This window comes from Canis lupus, chromosome 14 (genome assembly GCF_048164855.1).
Source record: "Canis lupus baileyi chromosome 14, mCanLup2.hap1, whole genome shotgun sequence".
NCBI lineage: Eukaryota > Metazoa > Chordata > Mammalia > Carnivora > Canidae > Canis > Canis lupus.
The window spans coordinates 50,504,366-50,516,445 of record NC_132851.1 but is presented as its reverse complement, the minus strand read 5'-3'; the positions used below and the strand labels follow the sequence as shown (position 1 = coordinate 50,516,445).

At 36.9% G+C, this 12,080-nt stretch overlaps 1 protein-coding gene and 1 pseudogene across 14 annotated transcripts in view; one reads left to right on the top strand and one right to left on the bottom strand.

Annotated features, from left to right (window-relative positions):
• LOC140604105 (bifunctional phosphoribosylaminoimidazole carboxylase/phosphoribosylaminoimidazole succinocarboxamide synthetase) overlaps positions 1-12,080 on the bottom strand; it is a 386,988-nt gene that overhangs the window by 299,417 nt on the left and 75,491 nt on the right. For 10 of the 14 annotated variants that reach the window (XM_072775131.1, XM_072775145.1, XM_072775133.1 and 7 more), the window contains exon 3: positions 5,770-5,864. The exons of 2 other annotated variants lie outside the window; for them this stretch is intronic. The gene's annotated coding sequence lies outside the window, so the exon portion shown is untranslated. Of the gene's footprint in view, positions 1-5,769; positions 5,865-8,447; positions 8,562-12,080 lie in introns of those variants that run through there. 2 more of the 14 variants (XM_072775134.1, XM_072775132.1) reach the window with 1 other exon arrangement.
• The window catches only part of LOC140604113 (peroxiredoxin-1-like), a 66,105-nt pseudogene that overhangs the window by 29,073 nt on the left and 24,952 nt on the right, over positions 1-12,080 (top strand).

The following is a 12,080-nucleotide window of genomic DNA, read 5'->3' as shown; positions in this document are numbered from 1 at the left end:
GTATCAAACACAATGTAAGAACCTTAGTTGGATTCTGATTCACACAAACCAACCATAAAAATACATTTATTAAATAGGAAAATGTCAACACTGAATAGGTATTAGATATTAATTATCTTTAAGTTTTAGGTATGATATGATTGAGATTAGATTTTTTTTAAGAATTCTTTTTGATAAGACACACACTGAAGAATTTATGAATAAAATAGTATGATGTCTGGAATTTGCCTTCAAATATTACAACTGGGTGGTGCTAAGATTGGTTATGTGTTGATAAAACTGTCAAATCTGGGTGATGTATTTGCAAGGGTTCATCATACTACCACTCTCTATTTGTATGTTTGGAAATTTTCATCATTAAAGAATTTTTTCTTAAGTAAAGAAGCTCTATTAGTTATAGGTATGGAGGAATTATGATCAGTTAAGATGTATGGTTGCCCAGCTTCTGGATCTATGTATAAACTGATTTTATGTCAGTAACCATTTACTGAATACCTGCTAGTTTCTGGTGTCTCTGGAATTCGGTGATACCCAAAGTGCTTTTAAGTATCACCAAGAATGTAGTGATTAATAGTGTGGTCTCTGGAGTCAGATCACCCACTGGAATCCCAGCTCTGCCACTTACTAGCTGTATGATACAAAGAAAATGGCTTGATCTCTCAGTTTCCTCATCTATAAAATGGGAATAAGAGCACCTGCCTCAGAATACCTATGAAGTACTTATAACAGTGCCTCATATATAGTAAACATTCAACAAATGTCGGCTATTATTATCAGTGTTCATCAATCATATTAAAAGGAAATCTGACTCCCATTCCACTGTCACTGAAAATCTCCTCTTACTCTTGATAGCTATTAAACGCTTTAATACCATTCCAGATTTCCTAAAATTTAATGGTTGTGGCATCTGCTTGTGACAAATCTATGCTTATAACAGTTTGAGGAGACATTATGTTCCTTTATATTAATTGACAAAAAAAGATACCAAGATGCCAAACGGCAAGATGTCACCCCAGCTGCCCTTTAGTGAACCAATTTATTTGGAAATGTATTCTGTCCTCTGGCAGTACATTGCTGATATTCATCTGTGAATATAAGGTCACATCACCATAAGCAGGGCTGGAAAACACAAATTAAGTTGATTCATCAATAACTGTTCCTACTGTTGAGATTTTGAAATATAATAAAGCTGAAACATAATAAAGAGGGACAACCTCCTGCCTCTTTCTCTGACAGTGAGGATTTGGTGAAACTGCTGATGCGCTGAGGATGGGGAATGAACGTTGGAAGGGAAGGTGGTGGAAGACACTGGAGGCACTGGTTCAGGTTCCACCTAGGTAGATGGTGTAACGTATGTTTACTGGGTGGGTTACAATAAGTAGGAAATCAAAACAACAGTAATTCAAGACTGATGAGTAGTATCTCAAGAGCAGAGCAGTGGAAAAAAAAAAAAAAAAGAGCAGGGCAGTGGAAGTAGTCTACTCCAGGTATCTATAGAAAATCCAAAAATATGGATGAAATGACCAAAACCCGGACCACTTTTTATTAACATCATGCATTGGCAAATCAATACAATGTCACTGATAAAATATTCCTCCCTACCCCCAATCTTTTGTTCGTTTAAATTCCAAACAATTACTGTAGTCACTGCTGAAATTTTAATGATATATATAGAAGCTTCAAATTAGCACACTTTACAATCTGTATCTCTACTAAACACTTACTCCAAGTGGAATTTAGTTTGGAGAACACCCATTTATACCTGTGTGGAAGCAGATTGAGCTACACCAATGCATTCTCAGAGTAAGTTTGTAACGGTTCCAAATTGCTCAGTCTGGCTTCATAGTTTGTGTAGCCTACCACTCTAAATATTTTTTTTTAATTTTTATTTATTTATGATAGTCACACACACAGAGAGAGAGAGAGGCAGAGACACAAGCAGAGGGAGAAGCAGGCTCCATGCACCGGGAGCCCGACGTGGGATTCGATCCCGGGTCTCCAGGATCGCGCCCTGAGCCAAAGGCAGGCGCCAAACCGCTGCGCCACCCAGGGATCCCTCTAAATATTTTTGCACTTAAAGAGCAGATTCAAACAGACAATGATAGTCTGACGATAATAAAATGAAGAAAGTGAGTTTTCGTTGCTTCATTTCTGTCATATATGTGACCATTTGAAGTTTTTAACTTGCACGAGAACAGTGAAACAGTGAGAACAGGTGTGATATTTTTGTTTGGGAAGTGCAGATTTTATTTTATACAGGAAATATTTTAATGGATATAAATAATATCCTTTAAATCAGAACTTGTTTTTAACTTTTTTCAAGACTAAATATATCAGTAAACTAAACATGATATATATCAATAAATATATATATAATAATCAGTGAAAGATTTACTGATATTATAATCATTATGCAGAAAATAATAATTGTTGCTGATATTAAATAGTTATTAGCAAAAATAATTATGTTGTATACAGGGGGTTAAAAAAGTGATGAACCCCAGGTTAAATGTACAAAGTACACTATTGTCTTTGATACTCTTCGGTTCTGCAATTAACTCCACTTGCAGCGTTAAAAAAAAAACCCAAGACCTTGAGAATGAGTATCAGAACTAGTAGTGTTGACTGCCACCGGGTTCTAGCTGTCCAAATGCACAAACAAATCTCTGTTATTCTGTGATAATTCACATGTTTTAGAAGTCAAACATATTTTAGAATGGGCAGAACAGCCCTAATCAGATAATGGTCATTCGCAAAAGAAATAGGAAAAAAGACTAAACTGCTAATTGCTGGCATTAATGCTACTGAATCATGGCTCATTTATAACCATTAACCTAGTTACTATGACATATTATCTATCTTATTTTTACATCAGATTTTAGAATCCTTCAGGATGAAATAATAAATGGGAGCTTTCTAGTCAGAGTTGAAAGGCTACTTGATTAGTAGGTAACACAGCCACTCAAATTTTTAAGCAGAGAAATTATATTCTGAAATTTAACAACTCATATTGGGTGAATTGATGTGAAAAAGGCAAAGACTTGCTAAAACTATTTGATTGGATGCTTACTAATGGAGAACAATTTGATAACTTAGAAAATTAAATTATGCTTTCCTAACCTATTTATGATTAATTTTCGATTTTAAAATTGTATGACTCATTCCTTAGACTGGCAAACGCTGGTAAATGTTCATGCTGTCTAGCAGTGTGTTTGTTGGTGATGGCTGGGCCTCACAGACCAAACCAAAGGAGAAAAGTCTCTGCTATTCAATGGAATGATAAATATAAACAAATACTTATAAAAATGTGACCAGTGAGATCATAGAGAAACATACAAATGCTACAGAGGCAAAAAGGAATAACTCAAAATAAGCTCTAAACCTCAACTACTTTGAAATCAAGACAGACATGTCAGAATTAAATATATAACCAGTGAAAGTTCATTCAGCATGGACTTTTTTTTCTTTATATCTAAATAGTCCAATCATTTTGAGTAGTTTCACCTCCAATAGATCTATTTAATTAATTTTACCACAAAATCCTAAAATCAGAATACTTTAGATAAATGACTGGGGGCAGTGAAAATCATGGATTAGAGTAGAGACAGCTACAGGATGGTGAAAGAAAGGGAGGGCAACATCTGGATGCTTGAAGAAGGGTGTAGATGGCAAGCCATTAATGAATTCTGGAACAGAATGTACAGAGACAGATGAGCCACTCTTAAGTTTCTCTTTAGACACCCTGTGTATGAACTGTCTGTCTCCGGGACAACCGTATACTGACGTCCAGTAGAAGGTGAAAAAGCAGTTTGGAGTTCTAAGAAAGGTGGGGCTTGCTGATACAGTTTTAGAAATCACCATGTGAGAGACAGGGATTAGAATCAAGGGACTGGATGAGGTCGGCTTAGGGAGAGGATGTCATATGAGAGAAAAAAGACTGAGAATGGAACTTGATTATATACAGTTTCACATCATTCCTTAAAATTTTACCATGTGATAAAAAAAGTATAAACTTTCCTAAGCTATAGATCCCTATCTTTCTTTTATCCAGAAAGGTTGCTAAGAACATGATGTTAGAAGGTAGAGAAGGGTCAGTAGAGTATCCTCCAGACTGAGAAGGCACTCTGAGACAGAAAACCAGAGCAAGCCACTCCCTAGTGTTTGCAGTTTCATTCAGGGTAACTGACTGACGACAGGGGAATCAAGGTGACAGATGATCCATGCACTATGCAGCCGTTCTCTGCCCTCTGTTCTACCCCGTCCGGACCTTAATCCACAACTTTTATGGGGCAAGGGACATGGTGGTGAGGTCAGAGGGTATTTCTCTAAAGTGGCACCTCAGGTGTGCCAGCCATCTCTACTAGTTACCTAAAGGGGGGCCTTCTGCACATAACTCCAGGAACAATCAAAACAAGCCATTCTACATTCTGGTCAGGGCATATGTTAACCTCCCAGGGGCCTGGAACACATAGCCCACAGGGAGATCACTGCATAGGCACAAACAAGATGAAAGGCCAAGAGTCAGTGTTGTCAGCTCTCCTACGCATGGGCTCTGAGAAAGAGTACTAACTGCCACTCAGAAGCTGGGTGGTTATGGGCAAGTTACACAATATGCAGACCTCAGTTTCCTTATCTGTACAATAAGAATATCATAGTCACCACCACATTATGTACAGTGTTTGTGAGAATTAGATGAGGCATGTAAAGTGCTTCATACAGTGAGTGGCACAGAGAAAGCACTCAGTAAGTGTTAGCTACCATAATGGTGACAGTGATCAATCTTACTATAATTCTGGCCATATGGCAGGTACTTAATAAATCCTGTCTATATTGCTCTATATTTTTTAAAAATCTGTTTCCATCTTTCAATGAAAGGCCCATATAAAGAGTATTTTGTTGAGTTGAATAAAAAATAATTCACTATACAATACAGAATGAACTCATTCTCTGATTATGTACATACAATTGTCACTATACAAAAGAACTTGATTGGGAAATGAGTGCAATCATTTCCCTCTGTGTTGATATTAAGTAACCTGCTGCTTCTTGATCTTTTTCTACTTTAAACATTCTAAGTATCTATGAATAAAAACAAAACAAAACCCAAAGTTTCCTAATCATCCACTGAAACGGATGAAAATGCTTAGTCAGAGTGAACTAATGTGTCCTCAAAGCTCCCACAGTTATAGTTCCACTACTCTACTTATTAAATTGTACCACCACCAAAAAAAAAAAAAAAAAAAAATTGTATCACAGTCAGCAACATGTGAGTCTGTTTCTTCCCACAGATTCATAGGCACATTGAGGTCAAAAAATGAATCATCATTGCATCCTCAGAATCCAATATAGTTTTTAGCATGTGCTAGATACTCAATAAGTATTCTGATTATAGGAAGGAAGGAAAGAATGAACGAAGGATTGAACAAAAGAACGAAGTAATGAATGAGCAAATGAAAGAACTCAAGGAAAGGGATAATCTGGATCGCACAAAATAAAGAATGTAGGCCAGATGATCTCTGCAGTTCTCTATGATTCAGTTGAAGATTACTCAATGGTTGATGTGTTTTATCATAATGGTATTAAGTATGTTTCACTGTCATTAATGATGAAAATCTGTCAGTTGGATAGAAATAAATGCTACAGTTTCAATATTCATAAAGTATTGGTATTTTTATGGAAAAGCAATCTTAAAATTTAAAAATCCACTCAGTTGGAAAAATATGTACTATGGCACTTAAAAATTTTTTTTGTTTTTAACCCTGCACTTACCAGGCAAATGAACCGGTTCTACCTTGTGTAGGGGTGGAGATGATGGACCACCAAAGAGGAAGAAAGAGGTTCAAAGTGCCATTCTGCAATATTGTCTGTGAATGGAAATTATGAACATCAAATTAGCATGCAAATGCAGAGATGGTATATGTCACAGATCATATGACTATGGGTGCAATCAAATATAGTAATTTTGTATTTTATGGAACACTTAGGGGTAAAGACATCATGCCAGATTAAAGAGGTTTCTAAATAACTGATCTTTAGCCCATTTTTAAAAAGGGATTTATTTGAGGGAGAGAGTGTGTGCCTGCAAGAGCATGTGGGAAGAGGGGCAGAGAAAGAATCCTCAAGCCGACTCCTTGCTGAGCATGGAGCCCACCTCAGGGCTCATTCCCACAATCCACGAGATCATGAGCCAAAACCAAGACTCGGATGTTTAAACGCCTAAGCCATCCCAGGTACCCAGATCCTTTGCCCATATTAAAGATAACATTTTTTTTTAAATGTCATCGCTCTGAGAGGTATCATTACAAAAAGAAACCATATTATTTAAATACTTTGGACCACAGGTAAAAGAAAACCCAATTAACAGAGGCTTAAGCAATAAATGCATTCCATTCTCTACATAACAAAAAGTCTTAGGTTTTCAGAATTGGTTTAGAACTCAGCAAGGTCATTGAGGATTCAGACTCTTTCTGTGCTTCCCCTCCCTCCTTCGCCAGAATACTGGGGAGGCCTTGTCACAAAATGGCAGCCAAAGTTCTAAGTATCTCATTCTTCCTCACAAGTCCATTTCCCAACGGGAAGGAAGGAGTGGTGGTAAGAAAGGATTTTCTAGTCTTGTGGCTCCTTGATTTATCACAGAGGAAAACCTTTCCCAGAAGCTTCCACACTGGCTTGACCTTACATCTTTTATTCTCCTGGTACAGAAATTTTCTTAAATTTTTTATTCAATATACGTAAACAACAACAACAACAAAAAAAAAACCAGTTTAACCATTTCTCCCACCCCACCTCCACCCCTTGCCTCTGGCAACCACCATTCTGTTCTCAGTACCTATGAACTTGTCTTTTAAGATTCCACATATGAGGAAGATCATATAGTACTACAGTATTTGTCTTTCCCTAACTTATTGCACTTAGCATAATGCTCTTAAGTCCCATCCATGTTGTTGTAAATGGCAAGATTTCATTCTCTTTTACGATTCAGTAATATTCCACTGTGTATAAAAACCACAATTTCATAATCTGTTTATCCATCAATGGACATTTATGTTATTTCTTTATCTTGTCTATGTATAAATGATGCTGCAATGAACATGGGGGTGCACATATCTTTTCAAGTTAGTGTTTTTGTTTTGTGCATATTTTTAAATTACATACATTTACTTACAAAAAGGAGGCTATAAAAAGATAGGGCAGAGGTTTGACAAAGTTGAAGATGAGAACTGAATCTGCTGCACCAAAGCCTATGAATATCCAATCCTTTTAAGAAATCTACTAAGCAAAGATCCCTTTCTAATCCTATATGATCACCATGGTGCTGAAGAAAGTAAAATTAGAATGATCTGGGATTGAATTACAGCTCCATTATTTACCCCCTGTAAAATGAAGACAAGAATGTCTACCCACATATAAATGAAGACAATAATATCCACACTGATTGTGTAAGGGGTCTATCTTGCCATGTTTAGGCTCTAGATAAATTTTTTTTTCTTATAGAAGTTCCTTTTCCCCTATGCTATTATGAAACCAGAATGTGACTGCTATGTTCCTGAGTCAAAGCACAGGAGTCATATTACTCAAGGAACTAGATAAGATCTATATATGCACATGAGAAAGAAAATTTATTACTATTTCTTACTGGATAGGGCTGGTACAACTTCTTATCACCTTCACCACACAGAGAAGATGACTAAGCTTGCTGATTAAAGCAATTATTCAAGAACGCAGGCAGAAGAAAACAAGGAGCAGTAAACACCTAACACTGACTGGCAAGGAGACAAATTAGCTGATCTTTTTTATTCTGAAAATGGGTCACTGTATCCTTAGCAGTAACCTCGGAATTCTAATGACTGTGGAACCCAGAGAATGCTGACCAGAGGAACAGAGCAGTGGGATGAAAATAATTAACTTGGTAGTTCTGACTACATTATTATCATCAAATAATTTTCAAGGTGTGAAATCTTACATTTAGCAAGAATAGAGTCCAAAAATAGCATTCTCCTGGCTTCTTCCTCTTCCTTCTTAAAATTACTAACTGAAGGTAGTAAAAATGGCAATGGACTGAAAAGTCAATGACCCAGGCTGGGTTCCTGGGTTATGCTTCATTACTTTGTTTTTGAATCTCCATTTCCTCAGTATAAATGAGGTGAGGTTGGACCACATCTATCTCAAGCATCGTCCAACACTTAAGACTCTATGAATCTGGAGCAGTTTGATTTTTTTAAACAAGTTTTATTTTATAGCAACACCAATCTTATATTTCCATAATAGCAAAGCTTTATTAGAAAAATAAAGGAGTATATGATCAAATTTTTCCAGTAAGATAAGAATGGCCAATTATTACCCAAGACCTGGAAGTAAGGATGATTTGTCCAAAAGTCATCCTGATATTCTGGGATTTAGAAAATGCAACCAGGGATCCCTAGGTGGCTCAGCGGTTTAGCACCTGCCTTTGGCCCAGGACGCGATCCTGGAGTCCCGGGATTGAGTCCCACGTCGGGCTCCTGGCATGGAGCCTGCTTCTCCCACTGCCTGTGTCTCTGCCTCTCTCTCTCTCTCTCTGTCTATCATAAATAAATAAATAAATCTTAAAAAAAAAAAAAAGAAAAGAAAATGCAACCAAAGATAACTGATACTTTTATTAACACACACTAGAATAGACAGTAGAACAATAAGACAGTAAGTTTTGTCAAACAAAAATATTAAGACCAAAATTTTAAGTAACACATAGCAGAAACAATTTTTTTATTCCTTCTTGGCCGCTTTGACTAACAGATTAAGTTTAGAAACAAGAATCTTTTATTAAAGACTTTATTTATTTATTCATGAGAGACACAGAACAAGAGAGAGGCAGAGACATAGGCAGAGGGAGAAGCAGGCGCCATGCAGGGAGCCTGATATGGGCCTCGATCCCGGGACCCCAGGATCACGCCCTGAGCCAAAGGCAGACATTCAACCACTGAGCCACCCGTGCATCCCAGAAACAAGAATTTTTATTAATCCAGAGACTAAGTTAATCAAATCAAGCTACTGAAATAAAGTACACATTAGGATCCCACTGACCTCACGGTGGCTTCACATGACAACTAGACAGGCATGCTATTTGGGATAACTTTTTCGTCTTAGATGCAACACCTCTACTTCCAGTGATCATATTTCAAGCCAAAAATTAACGGAGCCTAATTACTGAAATTGAAACTAACCTAAAAAGCCAATAATCTGATACAAATAATCACCATGCCTGCCTCCTACCCAGCCAGAAGAAATGGGGGTGAGGCAAAGTCAAGGACTGTATTAAATACAGAGTTAAGGAATATGGTCTTCGTGCAATTTCTATTTTAGCTCCTGAGGATCTTTTTTCTCAAAGAAAACAAAAGGTTTTTGAGAAGGTTTAGATAACCAGGACAACTGGCAAACTGTCATGTATATGAAGTTAATGCTTCCTCTAACAGTAACTCCTTCAGCTACTTTTTATCTCTTTCTTCACTCAAAGTTACCACGTCCAGATCATAAAAATTTCATTTTCTTAGGGTAAATTAAATATCTTAAACTTTTCAAATACTTTAATTTACTTTTGGGCATTCGGTTTTCCTTTTATTTTTACTAACGTGGCTATTTTATATTTATGTTTCCTTTAATCGCAAAGTTATATATACAAGTAGTTTAAAAAACCAAATAGTAGGGGATCCCTGGGTGGCTCAGCGGTTTCGTGCCTGCCTTTGGCCCAGGGCGCAATCCTGGAGTCCTGGGATCGAGTTCCGCGTCGGGCTCCTGGCATGGAGCCTGCTTCTCCCTCTGCCTGTGTCTCTGCCTCTCTCTCTCTCTTGCTGTCTATGTCTATCATAAATAAATAAAAATAAATCCTTAAAAAAATACAAATAAGAATAAAAAACCAAATAGTTTTACATGGCTCATTACACAAAATAGCAGTGCCTTCCTGGTCCCATTTTTCCCATTTCCCATTTCCCAGAGGCAAAACACACTAAAATGTTTTAATTGTTTATTTTGGCAATGATCTCTATATCTCCAAATGCAATGTTATATTGCTGCTTTTGATTTTTTAGTTATAAAAGTCTATTATTTTTAGATTTCTACTATGGATGTCACCCATCTTTCCCATCCTCCCAACTACAGTTATTATCATTTTGTATGACTCTATTTTCAATGTTTACATTATTACTACATAAATGATATTTCCAGCTGACCACATGCTATATTAATGATTACATTTTCCTGAACAACTCCTCTTCCTACCCTAACCCCAACCTCAGCAACTATCTTGTTTTTAATTTTTTGAATGTACATAACTGCAATTATTTTGAAAATACTCCACAAACTGTATTTCTCTTAATGAGTTAAATAACAAATTCTGTTGATTTCATCTTTGTAGTTACATGGCCCCTGAAGATTTTGGATCTGTTCAAATTTGGACTATTTTGCTCTCTAGGCTAACAACAGAGTTGTCATCTTTGAGATTTTTCCTTCACCAACACCCTGTGCATTCCCTTTGCTTCACTTTTGTGTTAAAGCTACTGTTTCCTGCTTATCAGATTTGTCCCTCTCTTTTTTGACATCTTTACTTTGATGAAGATTCTCTTTTAGTAATTTGCTAGGAAGTAAAAATGGTGAAATCCTGAATGTATGAAAATATACTTATTTTACCCTCATACACTGAAGGTGTAATTATTTGAGGGGTGGGTGGGTATTGGATTTCACTTTATTTTTTTCTCTTTCCTGTTCTGGCATACAAAACAGTATCACCAAAAGGAAGTAGCCAGAAAGGAGCAGGTGAGCAGGATTGCAGGGATGAGGAGGGTAGGCAGGGGGCAGGGGCTGAATTGATGGAGCAGCTATGCTCAGGAGTTCTGCTTCCAATATCCTGGTTGGGGGTTCCAGGGAAAGGGATAGGCATACTTCAGGTAAAAGGGGATGGCTAGAAATACCTCCCTCAGAATCTGAAGGCCACTGCTTCATTTTCGTACTATATTCTTTCTACTGCTTTACTGTGCCCATGGGTTTCAGCAGTGCTGCTGAGAAGTTTGATGCCAGTTTGATTCTTAACGTTGGGTATACAACCTATTCTCTCCATTTTCTCTGAAAGCTTTTAAGGTCTTCTCTTTAACCCAAATATTTTGCAATGTCACACCTAAACTTCAATGTGGATCTACTTGCATCTGTTGTGCTAAGTTTTTAATGTCCTCCAGTTCCGTGAAATCTTGAATTATACCTTTGATGACCTTCTTCCCTCCATTTCTCCTTCTCTGTGTATTTCCTGTGATTGGATGTTGGGTCTCTAGTATTGACAGTCTAATTTTCTTATATTTTTCTCTTTTTTCTGTACTTTCTGGGAGTTTTCCTCAACTTTATCTTCCAAATCTTATTACATTTAAAATTTTTACCTATGTTATTTTAATTTCTTCTTTTTTATATTTAACTTTGAAATAACTTCAAATTTACATAAAAGTTGCAAACTTTTTTTTAAGATTTTATTTATTTATTGGGAGAGAGAAACAGCACATGTAGTGGGGAGCAGCAGGCAGAAGGAGAGGGAGAAGCAGGTTCTGCACTGAGCAGGGAGCCCCATGCAGGGCTTGATCCCAGGACCCTGGGATTATGACCTGAGGCGAAGGCAGACGTTTAACTGACTGAACCACCCAGTTACCCCTAAAGTTACCAACATTTTAGAATTCATATATAGCTTTTACTCACCATTCCTTAATGTTAATAACCTATAAAACCACAGTACAATTATCAAAACCAGGAAATCAGGAGTGGCGTAACAATATTAACTAAATTTACATACCTTATTCAAATTCTACCAGTTGTTCTCCTAATGACCCTGTTTTTGTTTCAGGATCCAATCCAGGATTCCACGTGCATTTAGTTGTTACCACTACTTGATCTCTTCTAATCTGTGACAGGTCCTCCTCAGTCTTTCCTTATCCTTGGTGACCTTGACACTTTTGATAAGTACTGGTGAGTTATTTGTATTTGTGTATTTTCTCAATTTGAATTTGTCTGATATTTTCTCATGACTAGATTGAGGTTATGCATTTTAGGCAAAAATACGAGAGAAGTGATTT